Here is a 9,515-nt window from a genome sequence, read left to right as displayed (position 1 = left end):
GGGGACGAGACGCTGCGTCACTTTGCCATACTTCCTTCATCCCTGTGATCGACTTACTTCAGCCTTATCGAAGCTAACGCCGGTCAGACCGGATTGCAAATGAGCAAATTAAATGAAATGCGAACCTGCCCGTGACGTTCACTCTCGCCATTGGACTAGTTGACATACGTGCTTCAGACGCATTCACGCAGAGGTGTTCCCAAAGCGTCATCGACGCAGCGTCTTATTCCCTATTCAGGGAACTGGGGTTACAGTTGTAATCTGAGATGTTTTCCTTCCTGAAATCTGTTCAGCTCTCTGATTGCAGAGGGAAAAACTTAGTTTGCCTTCAAATACTCCCACTTGTGACTTAATACATTTTCAAAATCATGATTTCTCTATGGGACAAAATATGAAATAATGCTAGTGATTGCATTTATTTGTGAATTACAGTATTGATTTGGATTAAGTCTGTGTGTGTCGAGGAGAATAAACGTGACACCTGTGTGATTGTGTTGCTTCCAGAGATATTTATGGCTCAATAATACACACACACAGCCGTGCACACACACACACACTGAGCATGACTGAACTGGTAACAAACACATTGTGAGGTAAGTAATAAAACTAAGCGATCTATGCGCTGCGGATCTGGCGGTGTGTGTTTGTTCTTCTGCTCTTGGTTTTGTCCCTGTGTTTGTTCATCTAGAAAGTTTAGAGGACAAAAGAAAAGAAAGGAGCTGCTGCAGCCGCCATGGAGACACAGAGAGACGCCAAAACCCTCAGTGTTGTTTTCCTGATCTTCACTCCTGAGTTTCCCACAGCAACGGTCCCGCATTTTTCACTACAGCTGGAGAAGAGCAGCAAATCCCTGATGACCACTAGCACAGACTCACACTATCTATCTATCTATCTATCTATCTATCTATCTATCTATCTATCTATCTATCTATCTATCTATCTATCTATCTATCTATCTATCTATCTGTCTGTCTATCTATCTGTCTGTCTGTCTGTCTGTCTGTCAATCTATCTATCTATCTATCTATCTATCTATCTATCTATCTATCTATCTATCTATCTATCTGTCTATCTATCTATCTATCTATCTGTCTAACTATCTATCTATCTATCTATCTATATATCTATCTGTCTGTCTGTCTGTCTGTCTGTCTGTCTGTCTGTCTGTCTGTCTGTCTGTCTATCTATCTATCTATCTATCTGTCTAACTATCTATCTATCTATCTATCTATCTATCTATCTATCTGTCTGTCTGTCTGTCTGTCTGTCTGTCTGTCTGTCTGTCGATCTGTCTATCTATCTATCTATCTATCTATCTATCTATCTGTCTATCTGTCTATCTATCTATCTATCTATCTATCTATCTATCTATCTATCTATATCTGTCTGTCTGTCTATCTATCTATCTATCTATCTATCTATCTATCTATCTATCTATCTATCTATCTATGTCTGTCTGTCTGTCTGTCTGTCTGTCTGTCTGTCTGTCTATCTATCTATCTATCTATCTATCTATCTATCTATCTAGCTGTCTGTCTGTCTGTCTGTCTGTCTGTCTGTCTGTCTGTCTGTCTGTCTGTCTATCTATCTATCTATAATAGATATCTATCTATCATTTCCTGTCATGTCTGTTCTGTTCTTCACACTTTCATGTCTTCTTCTCCAGTATGAATGAAGGAATCTCACTCTTGTTGTTCCTGGTGAATCTCCGCGGTCTAAATAACTCACCGATTCTCTCTGTGATCATCTCAGTGTGTCCTTGTGAACTTTCAGATAAAGCTCAGTGCTTCGGTTCATTACAGAGAATCAAACACTTGACGTGATTAAGTGTCCTTGCGTAACCGATGTGCATCACTAAAGAGCCACATCACGAAAGACAAGATGTTCTCTCTCTCCAACACACAGTCGTTCCTCTAACGACCTTCACGCTGGAGGCTCGTCACCATTTGGAAACGACACACGAAAACCCCTCCAGATCTTATTATGCAGATGTGATCCATTACCAGGCCATGAGGACATGACATCACTGAAACGCCTCAAACTCCTTCGCTTATGTAAACCCCAAATTCAACGTTTCATAACATAATAGCATTCATTGCACAAGAAACAAGACAAAACAAGAAAGTGTTTTCAAGCAAACGTTGCATCAAAATGTTATTCTGTAATTACTTTCACAGCATCACAGTCACGATACAACTCTATAGCCAAAAGCAACATGTGGGCGGAGTCAATCACCAGCACATAGCAACAGTTACTCTATGAAGACAGTTGCCCTTGTTAACGACTGGTTACAACAAGCCTGCGTGACAATGGCTTGGTTTCACAATTTATAATACATTAAATACATCTCAATATTAATATTTGCTTTGAATTGGCTTCAAATTGGTGGATGGGGGGGGGGATTTCAATTAGAGGGTCTATTATTTCAACTAAACAGCTATTGTAACAAAAGTAAAACATGGTACAAATCTAAGTGTATTTCACATGTTTTTCCCTAAATTAACAAAAAGAAGAAGGATATTCTCAACCTTTTTGAATATAAGGCCCCTCGTTGTCCAACATAATATCTGAAGCTCCTCCAAACTGCTGCTTGGTTTCAAACGTTTTATTAATGGGGACATATCATGAAAATCAGACTTTTTCCGTGTTCAATTGCTATAATTGGTCCCCGGTGCTTCTACTAACCCGGAAAACATGAAAAGTGAAACCCAGTAACTTGTTTTGGTGAGCCTTTCTCTGCGAGTATGTAAAAAAATAAGCCGATTAGATTTTAACTCCCCTTCTGACGTATGAAGAGGATCTTATTATAATATTACCGGCCCTTAATCTGCACGTTTACACACACCAGCCGACATTTGGTTTCACAAGCGATGACAGAGACCAGTTGTAACACAACAGCAGAAGATCCAGCAAAGCATGAAACTGTTCTGTGGTCGAGCACAGACGAGCACTGAACACTGTTGACCAGAACATGTCTTATAAACACCTCAGGAACTGTGGACACTTGTGTAAAAGTTCAACATAATGATGAGATGATCAGTGTAACTCCATAACAACTACATAAATGTCTCCACTAACATTCAGAAACTCGTCCTGAGTCTCTCCGTAAGGCTGCACTCGCTACTGGTTATTCTGGGATCCTGTTTCGTTATTGCCGGAGTTTCTGAAGCTCATGTAAAGGCCCCGCCCTCTTCTGAATGGAGGCGGAGCTGCAGCTCATTTGCATTTAAAGGGACACACACAAAAACTGCGTGTTTCTGCTCACACCCAAAAAAGGCGCAACTTTGACAAGCTATAATAATTGATCTGGGGGTATTTTGAGCTGCAATGTCATAAACACCTTCTGGGGACACCATAGATTTATATTACATCTTGAGAAAAGGGGCACACCTTTAACGTTGATAAATTAAATATTTTGTGATTCTTAAAGATATCGCTTTTCAATAAATTACAGTTAATTTAAAATAATCTTGAGAAGTTTGCCAGTCCCCTGGTTGAGAACCATTGTTCGAATATATTTAGTAAAAAATCATACAAATATTAATTTGTATTTTTTTTGTGCACTTTCTAAATGGTGACACAAACAAATTACTGAATCGCTGAGGTGAATAATTGAAATTAGCAGTGTTAAGTGCATTAAAACTATTGAGATATTTACAATGATTCTCAATTTTATAATAAATAATCATTGCAAATATACTATGCATATATTGTATTTCCCAGCCCTAATTTCATCAACTAGAAAACATTTTATCCCACTTCACGTGAGATTTTTGTCTTACAGATCTGGATTCAAACCCCGCCACATCCCAGTGTTTCCCAGTGTTTCTCCTCATGGTTCAGACGTACAGAAGCAGAGCGAGGTGAGGGAATGAAAGAGGAGAGAAACCCTCGGAGAGCAGGAATAGCTGGAGATGGATGGAGGATGAGGAGGAGCATCTGTGATCCACAAACACACGAGTCTACAGTGACCTCTGTGACCTCTGGCTGTTCTCTGATCAGTTACAGGTTCAGTCTTACTCTGGGAATACCCAACCCGGTCACACTAAATGCGTCTCTATAGCACGCAGTGTGTTTAACGTGCAATTTATACGCGAAAACGAGTTTTTTACGTGCATAGGATACGCATGGATTGGTTAGGTTTAGTAGTGGTGTGGGGTGTATTATACGCTTGGTTAGGATTAGCGGTGTGGGGAGTGTGTGTATTACACGCAATGAAGTTTGTATCAAATGCAAGCGAAAAATGCATATCATATACACCTAGAAACTAATTTTCGCGTATAAATTGCACGATAAACACAATGCGTGATATAGAGACGCATTTGAATGAGATCAGGCTGGAATATCACACGCTACATTTACATTCAATGCATGGAACAACAGAACAAACAGACGGACGGGTGGATGGAGGGACAGACAGACAGAATGAATAAAAACGAATGACCATCAGTCTATTGCTCATTTGTTCATTCTGTTATTATACCGGTCTTTCCGTTTATTCATTCTGTCTGTCCTTCCGTTGTTCATTTGTTCATTTTATCTATCTATCTGTCCGTCCAACTTCCATTGATCACTCTGTCGTTCAGTCGATCTATCTATTGAAAGTAAATGTACCATGTAACAGACAGACAGATAGTCAGTCTAAAAATATCTCTTCTTCTACTCAGTGCTCGTCTAGTAACTGTTGTTCAATCACTCAACGCACAGAAGAGACTGAACGATGAACACATGAACGATGAACACATGAACGATGAACACATGGACGATGAACATATATATGATAACCTGGAGAGCCTCTGAGTCTCTCTGCACCTCTACATGAGCAGATCCTGAGACCAGCGGCTCTGGCATCACCAGCTGTGAACCGACATCACATCAAGAGACTCGTGCCTTTAAAGGGACACTTCATCTAACCATTAACTTATGTAATTTACTCAACCTAATCTTGTTTTAGCATGAAAGGAGACTTACATGGGAGATGACGCACACTGGCAAGCTTCAAATAAGACGAGAAAGCACCAATCAAGATTCGTGTCAGGACCAGACTGAAACTTACAATTCAACCAAATGTGACATGTTCCAACCTTTACCCTTAATAAATCCATAAAATGTGGGGGGGGGGGGGGGGGGGGGGGGGGGGTTCAAACCAAGAAGGACTGATGACATCAACCGAAAAGAAAAAATGCTTTCAGAGGCGGAGCGAGTTAGTATGTCAACATTATCACACCAGAAAGAGTGTTGTTACATTGAAAATCAGCTGGATCAAGTGTGTGTGTGTGTGTGTGTGTGTGTGTGTGTGTGTGTGTGTGTGTGTGTGTGTGTGTGTGTGTGTGTGTCACCAAGCAACACAATCTGACAGCCTGAGCTCAGACCAATCAATTAGAGGAGTAGAGGGAAAACACACTAAACTGTTGTTCGCTTTTGATGAAAGATTAAGACAAACACTGATAACTGATAATGGCATTTTTCATTCGATATCACTTAATTTGGATAAAAACGTGTGGATGGAAACATAGATAACTCATTCACAATACTGTATTGAGGGTCCATAATGATATTCTGTTTACATCAGATCTCCAGGTTTAACATAGCCAATCATAATGTGACTGTTTTGAATGTGCAAATGTGAGTGCTGTGAATATTTTCTCCACGCTTATGACATAAAATTGATACTCGCTCAAAGCTATCGTATGGCTTCAGAAGACTAGGAGTCATATGGACTCATTTTATTCCACTCTCAGAGTTATGAAGAAATATTCTTCCGTCACATTAGCAGAATGTTCGTCCACAGTTTTCTGGTCTTTAATAACGTTATCAAAGCATTTGCATTAAAACAATATTTATACGTCGCTCATGGAATGTTTATCTGAAACAATTCAGCTGAATGTTTGTCTAACGATTTCTAAATGTTACAGATGGTTCAGAAAACATTCAGAATGAACGTCCCAAGGATGTTTGCGAAATTATACATTTGAACATTCCCTTAATGTTTTCTCTAACGCACGGAAGCATTTCTGCCACATATGAAAAGATTAAATAAGATAATTTCGTAAATGTTTATCTCTTGCATTTATAAATTGCGAGAAAAAAAATCAGAATTGAGATATAAAGTGTGAATTGAGCTCTAAAGTCAAAATTGCGAGATAAAAACTCGCAATTGCGAGAGAAAAAACCAACGCTATCTCACGACCAATTCGTACGAATTTGTACGAGTGATTAAAAGGTGGCTAATTCGTACGAATTTGTACGACCTCACTCGTACGAATTTGTACGATTTGTCTAAACCCACGTGACGGTTGGGTTTAGGGGCGGGGTCAGGGGTAGGTCATTCGTATGAATTCATACGATTTTGGCAAATCGTAAAATATGTACGATTTAGCAAAAAACGTACAAATTCGTACGAGTGAGGTCGTATGAATTGGTACGAATTAGCCACCTCGTAAAATTCGTACGAATTGCCGTGAGATCGGGTTGAAAAAACTCACAATTGCGAGAAAAAAAAACTTGCAATTGCGAGAAAAAAAACGTGCAATTGCGAGAAAAAATTGCAATTGCGAGAAAGAAGTCAGAATTTAGTTATAAAGTCAGAATTGTGAGAAAAACATATTTTGAATTACGTGATGCAAACTTGCAATCGCAAGAGATAAAGTCACAATTTTGAAGATACAAAGTTGCAACATTTTCTTTTAAATTGTTTTATTCCGTGGCGAAAACAAGCCGCCATTTTATTTTACATAAAGAAAAAAAAAAACAGAACATTCAAAAATAACGTTTTCAGAACTGAAGAAGGTCAGCAGGAATGGTAGCTATTTCTGGAGCTCAACAATGTGGATGCAATTAAACCAGTATTATGAGTCTATTTTTGTAGTAGGCTATACTAGATTTAATATTGCATAACAGAATATTGTGCATTAAGTAAAAGGAGTAAAAAAAAAAAAACATGACGCTGAGTAGGCTAAATGGCAGAATTGTATTATTATTATTATTATTTTTTATAATTATTATTTTAGGTGAACCATCTCTTTAAAGCTGTAAACCCAGATAAACCCGCTTCAGTGTATGTCAGTGAGTCTTTGTGCGTGTTTGTTGCGTGCAGTCGTGGCTGGAAAGGCTTTTGCGGGTTTGGCTGGGCCCGCGACACACCTCCCTTTGACATTGACACACATTCTCCACCGCCACGGTAAGCGCGTAAGTTCTGCAGAACCGCAGAAAAGCCCACGGCTGGAGCTGCAAGCCCGCTGCGCGAGCCAATGTTTTTATTTCACAATTCAAGTTCGCATCAACAAAAAACAACACGTATGCATCACTCCTGCGCAAATGCATGAACAAAGACCATCATCAATTAACCCACTACTAAACTGACATGTTAAATGACGTTTGCGTACTTAAATCCACCAACAACTCTTGGAAAAATAATGTAGGTTGGTTTCTGTAAAGCTTGCAACCTTAAGATTATTCAGTCATGGTTCATATAAGCGAGCTGATTTTAACGCAGCTCTATGTTTACAAGTGTCCAGCCGCTGGACCAGATTAGGGTCACGTCTCATGTGTTGTTTAAAACGGAACGATCAGCGCTTATTGTCTATGAATATTTACATTTAATTCCTTTGTGCACAACAAATCGTGACCGTTCGTTGCGGGCAACACATTGTTGCATGCATTTACAAACATACGCGATGTATAGTCCAATTGCATGCATTAATGCTGTTACAAAGAAAAGCGTTTCTCAGAAAATTGCACTTACCTTGCACTTAAATAATTAGGATGTCGGCGTGCCCAAATTCCCTAAAATACAAAAATAAGCAAAAGTCGACAGTCCTTTGTCTTTGAAATAAATGTATTTTTCACAGTCTTGAACCTGGGTTGCTCCCAGTGCTCTTGCGCTCGTACTTTCTTTCCAGCGGTGTTTGTTATTTTCTCTCCCTCTTTTCCTCGCTCAGTATTGCCCCGTTTTTTGTGCTTTCTGTAGCCACAGAAAAAAAAATCGTACAAAAAATATGGAGCCGTCAATCAAATAAGTCGACTTGAGTTATGGATGGGGGAGCGCGAGATTATCCATCGAGCTCGAGCCGTCGCTGCTGAGGTGTTTGGGGACAGTTATGTGGCGTATGTGTTATGAAAAGCTATTCCTGTAGCCAACCCTCCAACATATCTATACTCGGAAGCTGAATGTCAAAGAAACCCCGTTCTTGAAAAAGGCTCCCCCTCTTTTTGGCAATGGTTCGCGCCCGTTGTTGAAGCGCCTGGTGGAACAAAACGCGTTCGCATTCCAAGGTTCTGGTTACAGTCTGAAGCAAGAGCTTCGTGTGATTTGGGGCGCGTCAGAAGATATAAATATACTAATCTCTCATTTCATGCAGACATGTATGTATATGATATGCAAATTGGGTCGAGGAATGATTTGGAAAGCCGAATGAAAAGGGGACGCGCGTCACCCTCCTCAACATGAAGCTCGCTTCAGGCAGTCCTGTTGAGATACTGATGGAAGACACATGCTCATATGAGACACACAACACCGTGGTATTTGTAGTTAGACCAAAAGTAATCACAATAACATGCTAACTATATCAGTGCAGATTCTAAAATATATATCTTATTTTATTTTTTTAATAACTTTATCGATGCCAGATTATAAGGCAGATTTCTTCACTTTGTTTCTGTTTCACATGCAGTGCATATTTATTTTGGCATCAAATTAATAGGTTATTACAGCATTCACTCTGAGTGAACCCAGATGATTTTACTGGAAAAGTCACCCAAAAATAATGATATCCACATTTGACTTACTTTCTTCTGCAGAGCACAAATATATCCTATCTATGGAGGCTTGTTTCCGCCACATGCAGAATAACTATCTCACAATTATTTTTATCTCACAATTCTGACATTTTATCTCAGAATTGTGTAATATAAACTACAACTGCACTTTAAAAAATGTGGCTGCGATTAGTTATAACAACTTAAAATTTGTTGAGATAACTTAAATATCCAAATTAATTAAACTAAACTAAAGTTAACTAAATGTAATATTTAGTTAATAAGTTGAAACAATGTTGGATTTTAAGTTGTGATAATCGCAGCAATTTTTTTTACAGTGTGGATGATATAAACACGAAATTGCAGAAAAAGTCAGAATTGCATTAAATAAAAACGCAATTGCATGATATTAATTCAGAATTTTGAGACATAAACTTGCAATAAAAAAATATGACTTTTTTTACCCTCAGAATTGAACTTTATAACTCGATTATATCTTGCCATTTTGAGAAAAAAGTCAGAATTGCGAGATGTAAACACACTTGTGAGATAAAAAGTCGCAATCAGCTTTTAAAATGTTTTATTCTGTGGTGAAAACAAGCTTCCATAATACTCTGAATGTTGGACCCCATTGATTTTCATTGAATAAACAAGATTTTTCACAGATTTTTCTAAATATCTTTTCTTTTGTTCTACATATAAAGTAACAGATTCGGCGCATCAGGTGTACTGTCCCTTTAAGAAGTTTAAAGATAGTG

The 9,515-nt window shown here is 38.7% G+C and overlaps 1 protein-coding gene across 2 annotated transcripts in view; it reads right to left on the bottom strand.

Moving 5' to 3' along the window:
• Positions 1-8,154, bottom strand: part of ndrg2 (NDRG family member 2) — a 51,623-nt gene extending 43,469 nt beyond the window's left edge. Inside the window, exons 1-2 of one of the 2 annotated variants that reach the window (XM_079637274.1) lie at positions 7,891-8,154; positions 7,745-7,785 (exon numbers count right to left, since the gene is read on the bottom strand). The gene's annotated coding sequence lies outside the window, so the exon portion shown is untranslated. The other variant, XM_079637273.1, reaches the window with a different exon arrangement.
• Positions 8,155-9,515: the final 1,361 nt, after the last annotated feature.

Source organism: Phoxinus phoxinus (genome assembly GCF_949152265.1).
Source record: "Phoxinus phoxinus genome assembly, chromosome: 2".
Classification (NCBI taxonomy): domain Eukaryota; kingdom Metazoa; phylum Chordata; class Actinopteri; order Cypriniformes; family Leuciscidae; genus Phoxinus; species Phoxinus phoxinus.
This window is presented reverse-complemented; position numbering and strand designations above follow the sequence as displayed.